Source organism: Aphis gossypii, chromosome 3 (assembly GCF_020184175.1).
Source record: "Aphis gossypii isolate Hap1 chromosome 3, ASM2018417v2, whole genome shotgun sequence".
Classification (NCBI taxonomy): Eukaryota; Metazoa; Arthropoda; class Insecta; order Hemiptera; family Aphididae; genus Aphis; species Aphis gossypii.
The window spans coordinates 9,553,031-9,570,977 of record NC_065532.1 but is presented as its reverse complement, the minus strand read 5'-3'; the positions used below and the strand labels follow the sequence as shown (position 1 = coordinate 9,570,977).

Sequence of the window (17,947 nt, the reverse complement as noted above, 5' to 3'; positions counted from 1 at the left end):
TTTTTTATAGTTACTAAGAAAATGAGATTTCTTTAAATTAATATGATTTAATTAGTTAATGATTATTCATTATTAGGTCTTAAAAATCTTTTGTTGAAAATAGGCGCAATAAACATATGTGTTCATATGTCATAATTGTTATTAAGACGATTAAAAATTAATGTTCTAATTAACATTAGAAGGTTATAAACATTAGACTATTATTATTATTTATTATTAAGAAGTAGTAACTGTATTATCTTTTACTAAATTACATTTTAATTGCAATATTGATGTACTTTTCTTATGCTTGGTTGAATTAAGAATCATTTTTAGAGGTCCATTACATTTTAGCGAACCATTAAATAATCGTATTTTTTATGTATTTTACTCAGTTAGTGTTAGTAATAATTAGTTATATAAAAATACTAACTAAATACGTTTTCATCAATCATCAATAATTTACAAATAAACCACCACAAACACGGAATTAAAAATATTAATTAGTATTTTAACTGATTACCCAATAAGGTAAATGAATAATTGACATTTTTTATGAAAGTTTGATTACTATCCAAGAAAAAAGATTATCATAAGGTATAAGAAACATTTACCATAAATAAAATTTTTTAAAACAATTTTTATTTTTTATTTTTCACGTATTTATATTGTATTCTTTAATTAATAAAAAGGTTTAAAAAAACATTTAAAAAAAATTCATAATTAACTTTTTAGCCATCAACACTTTTTTAATATGATGATAATTAAAGAAATAACATTAGTATATGGATAAAATATGTCTATTCAATTGAATTATTTATACTAATGAGAGGGTTTGCACACTTTTATCTGCGTGCATATTATTTTTCATTCGTACCAGAAAACTTTTCAACAGATCGAATTTATCGAAACGGTCCGTGAGTCGTGACATGAAGATTGGACCGAAGTATATATAAGTTGAAAAAATCAATTCATTCGAGAAATAAGAAACGGCAGGTGCCGCAGTAAGAGGGCCGAAGTGGCAAATGTAATCAAAAAGGAAAATTACTTGAAGTCTGATCTGCAGCTATAGTGTACAACAAGCCCGGTCGAATCCTAAACAGTCCCTTCGGTTTTATTTCGACAGTTGTACTCATAATATATAGTTGTCGATTACACCGTGCACACTCTAGGCCATCCACCACGTATTATTATAATTTTACAATGATAAGATACTCAATTTAAACGGCAAAACTATTTTATTTTCATTCTTATTTTTCCACACTAAAACGCGCCGTTTTCAACCGATAATTTTGCCATGTCCGCTAACAGGCGTGAATTTTTTCTCACTTAATTTTTATACAACTATATTATAATATAATACCGTAATAATTGTACAATATAATACCATACACAACTTGGAATAATAATATACAACAATATTAACGCGTGTCGTATAATATTATGTAGATTGGTCCCAGCTCGTACTTGCCCACCCACTAACCCATCCACCTCTAATACTCATTATAATATGGGCGACTTTTACGCAATAATCGTGAAACGCGATTCGGGCTCAATTTATACGATAATCACTATGTACACAGAGTGAGCGAGTGAATGAGTGAGAGAGAGAGACCTTATCTCACCGTGTTGTTGTTATACTTAACCTTTTCTCGATGATTCCGGGTCGGCCTTGGGGTAGGTGTTTGGGGCACTATAAACCTAGACTCGAGCGTGCTACGGGGTTGGTTTTTATCCGTGTGCGCGCCGTTAAATTAAACGGTAATCAAGCAAGATGGATTGCTCACGGCAAGCAGTCATAATATATTATATTATTATTATTATTATTATATACCTAATATATATATATATAAACTTTTGTATATTTATATGTACCTACGTGTGCGTGTGTGTGTCCAAGTCCGGACACGCCCGCATAATGTCTTAATCGTTAAAAAGTCACCATGCCAAATAAACACGTATTTGCACGCGCGGTCAGCCGCCAACGGTATATACTTACATGATATTAAATAATAATAATAATAATAATAATAATATGCATGTATTGGATTATAATATATTATTATTATGGTATAGGTGCGACGCCGACGCGCCGCCGCCGTTGCGTTGTGCGTTATGTCGGTCACACGCAATCAGATCGGCCGAGGCGAAGGAGTGTGCGGCGGACTATATACGATGATGAATATACGCGGTCACTCACCGTATAATAATAATATATTACAATACAATGTAATGTTTATGTGTGTGTACGAGCACTCGGTATAGGTATATTTAAATTTCCGCACACCTATTACGACGACGATGACGATGCATGTGTACAGGTATATGGTCTCACGCCGGAGGTACGACCCTCGAACACGGACCGAGGGGCGTGGAAGTCGTGGTTGGAGGTGACGGGAGGAAAGCGTTATTATGTACATATATATATATATATATATATATATTATAATGTATGTACAGAATATAGCGTGACCGGAGGCGTGCGATTTATCATGTCCCGTTTCACTATACACCACCGCAGACCGCGATCATATTATAGTGTGGTGGTGCGTGGTAGTGACGGAGGTGGCTTGGTGTGCGTGCGGCGGCGGCGGCAGCCGGAATACTACGCGCGCGCTAGTTTTGTTTTTTTGTTTTTTTTTTTGGAAAATTTTCCGGTTTTTCATAAACATATATATTATATATACGCACGAAAAACGGTGGGACGCGGGTGATAGTAATATTTTATGAGAACCTAGGGTGGCGAATGAAAACGGTAAACTAAAATAAAACCAGAACCCAATCCCACTCGCACATATTGTTATTATTATTATTATATACCTATACCGCATAATATAGCTCGTATACTACTTACAATAATACTAATCATAATAGTAATGATAACAACAACAACAAAAACAACAACACGAAAGGAGCGTACATAATATCATATTATAATATATAATGTGTATAGGATTTCGCCACGGTCGTCGGCACCGCTGCCGCAGCGGGATCCCATCGAAAACTCCCCGAAGGATTCATTAAGTTCGCACGGGCCGTTGTCGTACTGTCGTATTGTTATTCCACCACGCCACGCCCTTACAAATCGTTCGTTCGCCATTTGAATTATTACAACGATATCGAGAATGAAGAGTGAGAAGAACTGAGCGTTTACGGCTGGGAATTTTTTTCATCTTACTCGTGGATAAATTGTTCAACGTCTCGTTATCGTAGCACCTACCACTACCGCGGTTAGGTACACGTCGAAAATATTCACGATGTATATTATTATTTAATCGCGTGTTTTGTTTTCGCGATGGGATAGCAATGACGATAACATCATCTCGCATAAACCGGCCGGGAATCGATATCATCCGGAAGTAACGAAATCCCGGTTACAAGCTCATGGGCACCACTACCACCACCACCACCACCACCGAACGTAAATTGAAGTACGCGAAGAGGGGTGACACTGAATTTCGAGCTTTTATGTTAGATTCGATGACGGTGGTAAACGGATACCGAGCGAGCTGTAAAATAATAATATAATGCTAACCCGTTATTTTTAATTAATATTTTAAGTATTACCATGCTGACCGACGATTTCGGCTGCTCTTTATGATTAAACGACTAACAAATAATTTATTTGCATAAAATTTGATTTTTTTTATGTAAAGGTAATACAGCATAGTCGATGATTAGATTAAACACCTTACGTATATTTTCACAATAGATATCCAAACACCCGTAAGACAAAATGAAGTTGTATGATAAAGGATTATATTTTACACACAAAAACAAGAGCATTTCATGACGACGAACTTGCATTGTGTATTGTTTCCACTGTCAACATAGCAAATTTGTGTTCAGCAAAACCAATCTTGTATTTTTAGCATAAACATTATAACAAACAATTGACCTGATACCGAATTTGAAAGTAAGAATATTATTTAAGCAATTAGCAGGATTTAATTTATATTACAATTTTAATATGATTCGTGAAAATTATTGTGATATTTTAAATAACTATAACATAATTATAATCAAAATATCAATAAAAGACATAACCTGGATAATTTTCTTATACTTTTAACTTCAATAACAGATTAATTGACCTTAATTTCTCAGCTAACAACACAAAACTAATTCTATTGAACCAAAATTTTCTTTGTTGTACGTTTGTTGTAAGACGAAAAACAATACATCCGCATATTGCGTCGTCCTTTATAATTGCGCACACTGTTTTAATATCGTGATGGTAAAAATTCAAATCTAGGTTAACATTAATAATTCATCGAATTCTTTGCTAATGATAATATCCATAAATTACAAAGTAAACATTAAACGAAACGGTTGTATGATTGTAAAAACAACGGAAAAACAAAATATATATTCATCGATAACACTTTAGGTAACTGCCAGCTGAAAAAATATAACATTTTTGCATCACATCAATTTAAAGAAATCAGTAACTAATATTATTTTGTGAACACTTTTTTCTTAGCCACGATATTTCGTTTTTGTTTTTAAATTTTTTTGAACACATTCCATATTGTCAAGTAATAAGATGAAAACTGTCTAAAAACTAAAAATAATATTTTTTCTTGGAAACCAAATTATTATACCTTCGTTTCTAACGAAATGCATATTATTATTATGAAATATCCGAGAATAGTGAATATTTAACGAGACAATATAGCATTTCTGTAGATTATATAGAAATATTATGATAAAGTAATCGTGAAAATTGCATATATTTACGCATTATTGGGTTAAATTTCATAAGTTTTAAGTAAATGAAAAAAAAATTTTCCGCAACGGGGAAAATATTGCAACATCGAAACGATTATGAAGGTATTAAGAAGTATTTTAATTTATAAGATGTATTGGCATTTGGCAATGCGTATGCCATACTTTCTGAATAATTTTTATGTGTACGAGAAATGATATTTTCTTTAATGCATTTAAAAAATTTATTGGTACACGTGAAATTAAAAAAATGTATATAAAAATAAAAACGAACAATATTTTCCTTTAATTTAATTTTGTTGTAATAATTGTAACAATGTAAATTTCATACATGATACATGTACAGTGGGAAATAAAATATATTTTAGAATAATATATGATTTACCACGGCATTTGATCGCTGCACGAAAATCTATGGGTTGGTCTGCCCACGCACCACCCCTATAATTTTCTACGGGAAGGAAGCCGCTGCTTCTTATGGCCGCAGCGCCCAGCGGTCGTGTAGATTTGTATCAAACACGAAAAAAGTACTACTCACGTCGACCAAATTATATACAAGAGCCTACGTAATAAGCGCACAGTCCAATTTATTACATTTCACTTTAGTTAAGTTAACAGCCACTGTGCGGCTGCTAGAGCCATAATGTACAGAGAATATTAAAATTACAAATAATCAGAACCGATGTTGTAAAAAGTTCATAAAATAATCTGAAAATTGTACTATAATACGAAAGTATTGGACATTTAATAAAACATAATTATAAACGATCTCAATATACCTACATATATCACTTAAAATACAATTTGATATTTTGAAATTTTGAATTTTACTGAGGAAGTTTTTCGAGAATAATATAATATCCATGTACCTGTCTATTTAATATTATTAAACAGATCATAACACAATATTGTATATTGTTAAAATTCTAATTCCAAAGAGATATTTTTAAACAATTGTATATATTATAACATGACTTTTTGAACAAAATTGCATTGCTCATGTGGTTATTTTATACTTACAAAACTGATTGAAAATTTAAATTTGACTATTTACAAAATGTTATATTGACATTATTAATAGTTCTTTTATTTTAATTTAAGGTATAACAGTGGCGCAACTATATGTGGTATAAAGAAGGCATGAGTATACCTCGAGCCTTGGGTTGTACAATATTATAATAATATATTAACCAAAAAAAAAAATTCAAATGTCCTTTTTTCGAAGGAAAAATAAAGAGACCATATTATTATTGTAAAATGCCAGAATAATTTACCACACTAATATTATAGTTATTTTGTTTATATAAAATTAAATTCTGTGTGATAAAAATATTATTACTAAAAAAAAAATATTAATGAATTCAGAAAATGGACCGATAACACTACGATAGTACTAAAACTTCGTGTCGAGACTCTAAAGCGTGCTTTGATATTATACCCAAGATAGTTTTTAAGGAATTAAAAGTTTTATTATACAATAAATTAATACGTACACGCATATATTGTATGTGTGTGTTATTAATACTACTTATGTATGAACGCAACTTTATTCATAATTTGTACACCACTCCTTCCTCGTTTAAGGGCTTGTTATGCTTTACGGAGGTACAATATAAAGGCGGACACTTCAGTTTACGAATTTAATAAAAAAAATTAATATCGTATGACTACAATACGATAGTGGTAAATATTAGATGTCTTTACACCATTAATCATAATAGCATTACAATGCGTTTCACCGTAGTGAAAAACCATTGCTTAAAATATTATTATACAATATTATTACGTTTTCATTTCACTTGCAGTCGTGATAATCGAATAGAAATACACACCGTCAATCATAAGTGTTGTATGGTTACACACAAATTGTGTTGGAACGTGATTGAACTTGAAGTTTATTAGTAACCCAACCATTGTTGTTATCGCTGTTCATAAATCATTACGAGTATAACGATTAAAATAATAAAAGTAACCGTATATACCAAACAGTCGTGACAAAGTGCCAGCCGCTGTCATAGGTACCTACTATAATAATTTACGAATACGACGAACGATTTACTTTTCTTCCCTAAAATTATTTAAATAATAATTGCGTTAGAACTATAACAAATGTAGTTAATTGATTCAAGTTAATGATAGACGTTATTATACAATATCAATGTCTAAGTACGTACTTATTCTCGACTTTAAATGATTTGAGCAACAGACATGCCGTTAGAAATATAAATAAACATTAATCTCATGAACTTATTATAGTCTCATTTGTATAAGTGTGTGGAGAAGTATGTATACCTACGTAGTTACGCTTTGGAGAAAAGAATACGATGTATATAAAAAAAAGTTGATAAAAACAAGAAACTTTTTTACGCCTTTTTTTTTTTTGCTTTTTCCTCTGCATCCGGGCCAGTGCTACCAACGTATTTGTTAAATGTACCAACTACAATAGTAATGACATTTTTTTATATCTAATTGTCACAAAAAAAAAAAAAATAAATAAATAAAATATAGAAACTGGATATTTGGTGTTTATATATTTATTTCGCTTCACTCCCCTCGTAGTGACATTTATATTTATACTTAAAATTATTACCAAGTACCTAATTTGTACTAAATTCAAAAATAATAACAATATTCAAATTTGAGTACTGATTCTGAATCAAAATTTTTAATAAAATATGCAACGTGAAGTTAAAGTATATCTATTGTCTTAATAACTATACTATAATAATATGTTATATTATGTGCAATTTATTTTACCCGAAAAAAAATTTAGAAATAAAATTAACTTCATGTATAAAAACTGTATAATATTCACGATCTAAAAAATACACCAATTTCAAATTTAAGTGTACAATAATAACAATTATTAAAAACGTATTTTATTGATATTAACATTATGAAATACTTTAGTTATACATTTTATAGTGTAGGTAAATAATATATATATGCCTTTGAATTTATATAAGGATCCGAATATTAAACTAACTCGCATGCAGTTTTACAAAAAATAACGACCGATATAATATTATAATATGTAATGTAAAGTTATACAGATTTTGATAATAACAATTTTTGTTTCTCGATTTATAAATTGTGATTAAAAGAAAACTTCTTGAGTACCTTGGTTTAAAAATAGATACCTATACGATTTTATGTTGGTACAATAAAATAGAAGAATAATTGAAAGTACGAAGCCATTATATATATGAAACGGACCGAATTTCATTAAGATGGGGTGGATCGTGATTTGCGCGTAACATTAAATTCACTGATTTAAAAGGGACTAAAATTTTACGTGGTACAAAATATATTATGCAGAATAAATAGGTACCTACAACTGGTAGATGTAAATTGAGATGAAAGAGAAAAATTGAAAATTATTAAAGATTACATGCAGTAAAAAATGTAAAATATAGAGCCCAAAATTTCAGAGGAGGTACAAAACATAGTATTATTTTTGGACGTAGCGAAAGTGCTCATTATAGCTATTTCAAGTGAAAAACTTTAATTATGAAAATTGAATATAATAAAACTATGAAAGCCGTTTAAGATCCCCTCAGGATAGCATATGATAGCTTTCACTGTTCTAAAAAAAAACATGTGATTTGTGGTGAGCTTCAATAAACTTATAATGTATATTTAGTATGTATATATTATACAATTTAAATTTGTTTATAACGTGAAATATAGGTATATGTTACAGATATAAAGCTTAAAAAAAAAGCAAATAAAAAGTAATAAATTGTATAACTATGTGATACGATTGAGCTTGAAAAATTATTAATCATTATAACTGACCGAAATGCCAACTCATAAATTGTATAATAATATAAATATAATTGGTGCAAATTATTAAACAAATATTTCAGCCATAATTTTATGTGTGCTATTATCGCTGTTAAATTTTGATATTGTGCATAGTAAAGAGTAAAGAGGTCAAAGTTAAGACTGTAAGAGACAATTCACCGGAATGACCGGTTATTTTCCCCTTTAAAGAAACTCTGACCCTTAAATTGGCACCATCTCTACAAATCTCGTTCGAGTTTGGCAGTCGATTTAATGACCATTTCGGATAATAACCATAAGCTCAGACCGCAGTGACAGAGATCTACCGATTTAAAACTTTCACTGTATTTTAGCTATACTACTACTACAGCCACAAAATTACTACCTCATTTAAACAGCGATGGGTGATAGGCTGGACGCGCGTTGTCTGACTTTTCAGGCGTGATAAAGCTATTATTTGTTGGATGGCGTCGGCTGTCACGTAGCTTTCCGAATACCCATAGTTTGAAATTATTTAACCCTCATTTATACGAGTCTATGGCTTTCACTTAACCGGCGTTCATTTTGAATAAAACGGTTTTTTTCCTCTGATAATATCGTAATCAGAGATACTAGTATCTATACAATCTCTAAGTTCACTTTAGTATATTAGTGCGGGCAGCATAGCCTGCCCACGTACAACTATACGATATTTGGTTTTATTCGTAAGTAGGTACTTTAATTTTTCAATGATTTCGACTGTTTCAAGTCAATTTACTGATCATTAAATTTAAGTCAAAAGTTCAAAAACTATATGAAGTTATATGCGCATCATATTCTATTTTATCATAAGAAAAATTATTAATATTTCATCAGGATATAATATTGTTTTTATAATGGTTAAATTATGATGACTATAAACCATAACAATATTTAATAATGAAAACTAAATAACACATAAATATAAATCAATTTTTAGTAATAACATACTTTTTCTAAATTCTGTAGGTAGTTAATTATCGCATAATTAAAAATTATAGCTTATAGATTAAGGTTTTTATACCATCATTTTGAAAAATTCAATTTGTATTTTGGTTATATTTGTCAGTTTAAACATTATATACTCATTGTCTCGTTGCGATAACTGAGGACATAATAAAAACATTAAGTATAAAGCCCTATTTGTCATTTACCATTAATTCTGTATAACTTATTATAAATAGTAATTATAATTTATAGTATGTTTTGTCTTTAACTCAATTGTTTAGTTTAATATAAAAGTACGTACTTTATAGATACAATATCAATGTACTGACAATATTTATGTTAATATTGTGTTGGGTTGTGTCTATTTATGTAGATGAATAGAAAATTCATCTAACTTTAGGTTTCAGTCGTGACCATACGGTGGGGACAAACTTGCAACATATGAGTCTGCTATAACCACTGTGCTGTGTGTACTTAGCTTAAAATGTCACTAGTTCCGGATCAAAAATGATTATTGATTATATTATTGTGGATCAAAAATCAATTACACTATACGGTAAAAAATTTTAAAGAATCATAATCTGTTATCAGAAATGGTGGTATAATGAAATACAGGTAGACAAAAACCGGTAAATGTTATAAATCCGAGATGGAAATTGAACACAAAAAATAAATTTAATTTACACCAGTGGTCGGAAAATCAGTGGGACCTATCTAGAGTGTGCGCATTTGCTATGTTACAGTTTAAACAACACAACAAAAGGAATCGTGGTTTTTATTAACAATATTTTCATCTAATGTGTATACGTTGGAATAATAAAAAAAAAAATTGAATTTTTCATTTTTAGAAAATAATAATATAACAACAAACAATAATCTGATATTATAAATTATAATATGTAATTTTTGTTTTGAAAATCATAATCTATAAGCATTCACGTGGTGTGACTAATGCGAACGTATACATAGGAACTGATTTTTATTGTGCACCATAACCCGAACAATGTCTGATGATAGTATACAACGCGGCAATTGCGGCCGACCGACCAGCACGACTGGAAAAACTTTCAAAGGTCCAATATCATATAATTTTTTTTTATTTACCTCCAGCGGTTTTCATATAAAAACCAATATGGCTGATATCAATAAATAATATATACATACAAGTATATATATTATAATATATACATTCATCTCTCTTATACTATTCTATATATTATTGTGAACATGGTTATTCTTTTAAATTATATTTTTATCGTTCACCCTTCAAAAAAGGTCACAAACCTTTGGAACACATATAACACTACAACAGTAGTACAAAAGTTAATTGTGCCAAGGGATACACAGTGTATATTTTGTCAAAACAGATAAATTATTTGCACTGACTATAAAACTATACGTATACTGCAAACTGCAGCTATATATTGTTGCTGTAGGCTTGCTTATAATACTATAATATAATATTTTTTGTCACGACAGAAATGGTTGATAGTAAAATAAATTAACTAAATATTATAGAAACCTATTTTAATTTAATTTTGTTTTTCAAACGTTAAAAAAAATATTCTGTTATAATGAATATTTGTGATGAGTTTTAATTTTTTTTTTTCATTTCAGTATATTCTAAAAATAGACAAACAAAACAAATCGTAATAATACATAATATTATTATTAGTTTGTCATAAATTATTTTCAAGTTTATACACACACACGTATGCTCTGTGGTACGAATTTTTAAAATATCTCACACTACAATAGTACAATGTATTAAAATTAAAATAACAAAAGCCATAAAATATTTTAATACATTATTTTTAACAACGCATACACAGATAAAATATATAATAATATGTAAAAAAAAAATAATAAAAACAAATATATAATTTATGATTAGTTTATAGTCGTTGGTGTCTATTTATACTTATTTGAAAGCTTTGAAAAAAAAGTAATCGAAAAATGCTTTCGTGGTCAAGACTTTTACTTGCTTACGATTTATTCAACAGTTCGCCGTTTTCTCAAAAACTACTCAGCGATTCAAAGGAAAAAATACCTGTACGTATTAAAGTACAATCTGCGTTCGATATTTTAAAATATATATTATACTACATATAGGTGCTGCATAATATAAAACTTTTATACATCCTACGGTGAGAAAAAAATTATATTTTCTACGCAAAAAGAAAAAAAAATATGACTATAAATAATGGATAAAATACATAGATTTTCAATTTCGAAAAACTGTTAAAAATATAATATCTATCGGTTGATAATAATAATTTTTGTGGATAAACAATAGTTAATACCAACCGTCGATACTCAATCAAGCATTAATTCATCATAATGAATTAAAATTCTGAGAACACGATTTGAACGTGCGTAAAAACTAATGTGCGTAACGAGTGTTTCAACGCGGGTAAATATTTGCATTATAATAATAATAATAATAATACATAACCAAACGCACGATATTATGATGCGTTTCGACGTTATCGGCGATGATGGTAAACGCGATATAATTGTTGTGGTTAAATTTTAATTTCCCATCGGTTTTACCGTGTCGACGAGCTGTGGCAATGTATAGGTGATGGCACTTTTAACGACAAATAAAGAATAAATCGATTTAGTGCGATTCTACGATATAAATATGTATAATATATACATAAATAATAAATATATAATAGATACAACATCATACTGTACAAACGGTTATCGTTAAGTATAGAGGACATAATACAGTCGAGGTAACATTATCGACGTCGACTGGGGTGTTGTTGTGAACGAATTGTAAAACAATAGTAAATTACCGGTGAAAATAATAATCAGTACAATTTGGAGTGGGTTATGGTCGGTCGAAGCCTTAAATATACAATTTCAAAGATACTCAGTACTACTTTATAGGAAAAATAAAATGTATACAAATATGTGCGTAATACTTCAGTTGCTAGCTTATACTACTTACAGTACCTACCTAGGGTTAGGAATTAATAGTATTTTCATGGTTTATCATATGTTTTACTACTTGGATATTGTATAATATATAATAAACTCAAATAATATGATTGACTTTAAAATGATTTTTAAAACGCATTATTTTACATTTTATTATTTTAGTTTAATATATTATATTTTCGAAATGCTGTAGCGGGATTGTTGAATTATTCTATTAATGCTCATGATTATTTTACATTAATATTGTATAGATTGTATGTTTAAAAAAAATTATTAAAATTTATTTTATTAGAATTTTACTTTAGCAACTATAATGCATGCTTATAGAATGATAACAATTTCAGTTCTAAGTATTACACCTACGTAATTTATGGTTTTATACCGGTGTATTAAAAATAAATTAATCAATTAACTTAAAATAATTAAAGAAACATATAATTCATCTTATGTCTTATATAGTGTCGTAGTACAAATTAATTTTATTGCTTGTTATAAATTTGATCAACAGAATAATAATAAAAAAAAAAAAAATCTAACGTATGAACTCTATTCATCACTTTTTTTAAAGCAATACAATATAATATCTTATATTAATATAATGGGAGGTCTCATATGATTCTACTATCAGTAACATAATATGTATAGTGTATACACTGAGATAGATAAGATATTATACTGAAGCGCGGACCTGGCCCTAAAAACATGCCGTCGCGTTTGATGTTACCCTCACCATCGAAGGGCAAAACATTTCATTTTTACACAACAAAATACGAAAGAATTGTAAGTAATGATTTATTTTCATTCATAATCGCTGAGATATTTGCTCAAATGTCTATAAAAGTAAATTATCTATCTCATACTACTAAAAAGTAAAAAGACAATAAACCATCAGCTGCCATACTATAACAAAATTAAAAATATTATGGCCAACAAGAATATAATTATTGGTGGTATTTATTTATTAATTCAGCCCCCTGCCATTTGAAATGATAATTTTGTGAAGATTATACTTAGAATTTTGTATTATAATAATAATTATGGTTTTAATTTATTCATTAATTTAAATTTTTTGATAAAATAATAAAACACTAAACCTTGTCGATTAAATGTATTAAGCAGTCTTAATGATAATTATTAGTTAATATTACTATATAGGTATCTAATTAATAATTCATACAAATAAACTAAAAATAATGTTATAACATTTTATAAACTAATAGTTAATACTAATTCTAACCTTGCACTTCTTGCAGTATAAAACAATTTTATAAATTGTGTAATAATATGTAAAATTGTTTAGAACAAGCCAGCAGTATTTAATTAGATTTAAATAAATATAAAAAATATTGGAAAATATTAGATGTTACCATAACATATTTTTTTCCCTTTAGATTATTTCCTGCTTTTTTGAGTAATTATATTTCTTTTAATCGCCGTTTTTCAACACCACTTTTAATTTTTGAGCTCTTTGCTCGTACATTTTTTTAATTGATTTTGTTTTTGTATATTTATATTAACTAGTTGACCCGACAAACATTATTAAATAATATGTAATTTTATATTACATTAAAATGTTGATTGCAAAAATGTCCATTGTAAATTGTAAATTTCAAAATCCCTGCTTGAGCAGCTCTCCTGAGGAGTTTAATGATGTATACACGCACAGAAGACATACATAATATTTAAATACAATTATTTTGTACTTTTGTATAATAAATAATAAAATATATTATTATAAAATAATATGTGTTATTTTTTTCTTTTTAAATTACAATAAATTTATCTATAGGTTTTTTATGTTATTTTAATTTATTGTTAAATTTGATTTCTTTCCACATCATTATATTATTAAATATAATCACGAATCATGATAATACAACAAGGTAATGACTAATTACTACTAAATTTAATTTGTTAAAGAATTAAAAAAATAATTTAAATAAATTAAGGACTATGAACGAAAATAATCAAAACTACACATCCATCGTATGTAAAAATGAAATGTTTTGCCCTTCGATGGTGGAGGAAGCAGGATTCGGGAGGGCTCGTTTTTTATGTCATTGTGAGAATGGTGAGTCCGAGCTCCAGTATATCTTATCTATCTCAGTGTATGTATATTTATTATTTAGATAAATGATAATCAACATACTTTATTAATTAGAAATAAAATGTACATACCTTACATTATATGTTTCAGTGTTTCACATTTAATCTGAACGTTCGTGACAGCAATTACATTCGACTACAACAATAAACAATGCAAATAAAAATACAATTTTGTATCAACATTATGATTGATGCGCTAAAAATAAACTGTATACCTAAATAATACACATGAATGTATATATATTATCCATGCCATGTATACAAACACTACGCTATAGCTCAACATCAACTAATCTCGTGCACTGTCAGTGACTCCATAATCGACAGTAGTTATACTAATATTATTATAAATGATTGCTAGGTATTATGATATGACTTAAAGGTGCATAGTATCTATGTATAGCTCCTTTTTATATCATTCATAAATACACCCCTTAAATAATAGTAATAATATGCGGTCACTTATTTTTATAATAAATATTATCCTATTATAATAAATTGTTAATCTACATTTTTGAGAGTAATAATGACGATCAATTATTACGATAATGATAAAAAAAAACACTGTTACCTATACCACCAAAGTTTTCCGAAGAAGTTTCATTGAAACCTGGCCATAAACCGTGATGATGGGAGATTGAACAAGAATGAAGTACTAGGTATGAAAAATTACATTTACTAATCGGCCATCTCCACGCATCTGATGCCATTATTCGCGTTTTTTGGATATAATAGTCGATTTCCAAGTGATTTTTGTAAATGGAATGTATAGTATTATACGATTGTTTTGATGTACCTACCTAATCGAGAAATATATTAATACAGAGAGCGTGGATTTGTATGCAGATAATTCGATACAACTAATTATACATATCACAGCCCGAAAGCTGTAAAGTAAAATGTATTATTAACAATAATATCGTAGTTGTCGTTTGCATATTTCTCGGGGGTGAATAATTATTATAATACATGTATAAAGAGTCTCTCGCATTGATCACAATTGTACACATATATATAGTATTATTACGAGTATATAGAAATATCTCCGCCTGAGTAACAAATAATTTATAACTATGTATTATATAAAGTGTACCCAAAGGTATAGAATACAAATAATAAATATATAAATAATAGAAAAAATAATGACTCATACGCATGGTTTTTTTATAAATTTGTAATAATTACTAAATGTTTACAAGTTGTTATACGTTAATTAATACAATTTGAATTATTTCATAATCTTATTTTTCCTAAAATCATTAACCATTTATTATACATTATAATTATTTTTATAAGAATCTGAAAGAAAAATATAATAACACGATATTTACATAAACTAAATTTTAAATTTATGATCCTTCAAAATAAAAAATAAAAGAGCAAGCTCTTGTTTAGTGACTAAGTAAGTAGGTAACAGATACGTGATTGATGAAGGTTATTGTTTTAGTAATTTTTAAAAATTATATCAAATACTTGCACTGTGGTTACCAAAATTACTCTTTAAACCTCTTTCCCGTAGACTTTAAAAATAGATATCTCAATCTTTAAACATCACATAACATATACGATTCCCAATTCCCCTTGATTATCCATCTATGATTCATGAAATTAATTTCATAAAATACAATATGTCAGAAAAATTTTCGTTTTTCAATTTCTCATCATGCATTTGTAATACTATAATACAGTATATTATAATATAATATGATATATATATATTATATATAAATAGATAATAAATTGTGTAATGGATATTTATTAGAACAATTATAATAATTTATATTATTTAGAATCATTATTAATAATTTTTATTACATTTATTATAATTTATGAGTGTTAAATATACAAAATACTTCTGTTTATTTTCTTATGGCTAACGAACATAGTATATTTTACTCATACGAGTTTTTTTCCTACAATAAATTTTCACTTTCTCAATACAATTTAAAACGAATTTCTCAATTGAAAAAGTTTATAAGATACAAATTTTCATTAAAATAAAATGTTTATTGTACTTAATTCATGTGTATTATGGTCTACAATTGTTGGAGTGCAGTCTGAGTATACAAGAACTACCTACGTAGTGGTATGCTGCGGTGTGTTTACAGCACATTTAATGGAATCACGCAGCATTTTAATCTATGTGCAAATAAACTTTTAAATTTATTTTTTTGAAAATAAAATTATCTTAATGTTTTAGTTATATGTATAGACAATGTAGCAATATACGTGCTGCCAAAAACGGAAATGAAAGTTCTTCTTATTTATATCTTTTCTCTTGATTACATTATATTTTAATATATATTAAAACTGCTATATTATCTTAGTTTAAATTTTAATAATTATGTATACTGATTCGATAAAATTATAATATGGTCTATAATAACAATATAAATATAATATATAAAGTATAAAACAAAAAACAAATTAATAAGCACTACGACTGTGATATAATAATATTATGTAGTGATATATTATTATATTATGATGGTATACAATATAATATACTGTTACTATAAGGTTTTTTATTATAAACCCAAAACTATGGAATAGGTACTATCCGAATTCAGAATAATATGGTTCTACCACAGTTCATTACCTAATTACTGTGTATACGAATGTATGATCAACCATAAACAACGATAGTATTAAATATTTACACTTAAGTATGAATAGAATAATATTATGTACTATAATATATTTCTCATAAGAACTCACATTCAACAAAAAATAGTATACATATTAGTGTATTACATAATATTCAACATACGAATAAACGTTTTATAATTTATTCTTTACAAGAAATAAAATAATATGTGAACAAAAAAAACAAAGTCAATGGTTTTTGGTTGAATTTGAACCAACCTACAAATAAAAATTATAAATAAAAATAAAATCCGTTGTTCAATCTTTATATTTTTGTGAAGCACAAACGTTAATTTCTATTTAAATTATAATTATTCTACCACAAGAATATTTTCAAATTAGAGTTTATGATTCAATAACTTAAAAAAGATATGCTACACATAGTTTTTTTTAGTAGTATATACCTACAAAATTAATTTTCATTGATAATAATTGAACAATAGCAGAAGTGAACAGAAATGACAAAACTATATATGTATAAGTAGCTCCAAAAGTTTGATATTAATTTATATTCGTAATGTAACGCCAGGAGCATAATACTATTATATTGAACATGACAATATATTATATTGACCCCATGTCAATGTCATTTATAGAGCGGTTTCTTGTTATTTCAGTTTTGCCTTATTATACGATAAAATTGATGATAAATAGAAGAAGAAAAGAATAATTTTAACTAAAACCCTGCCCAAAATATTGTGCATTGTTTCATGTTTCACTTCCTATATAAACTGTATTATAAAAGACTGATAATAAATATTATATTAATAGTAAATATTTTCCTGAA

General features: G+C 27.8%; 1 protein-coding gene across 6 annotated transcripts in view; it reads right to left on the bottom strand.

Moving 5' to 3' along the window:
- LOC114127463 (uncharacterized) overlaps nucleotides 1-17,947 on the bottom strand; it is a 155,539-nt gene that overhangs the window by 105,348 nt on the left and 32,244 nt on the right. For 3 of the 6 annotated variants that reach the window (XM_050202620.1, XM_050202619.1, XM_050202622.1), the window contains exon 2: nucleotides 14,587-14,650. The gene's annotated coding sequence lies outside the window, so the exon portion shown is untranslated. The remainder of the gene's footprint in view (nucleotides 1-14,586; nucleotides 14,651-17,947) is intronic. The other 3 variants (XM_050202623.1, XM_050202621.1, XM_050202624.1) reach the window with 1 other exon arrangement.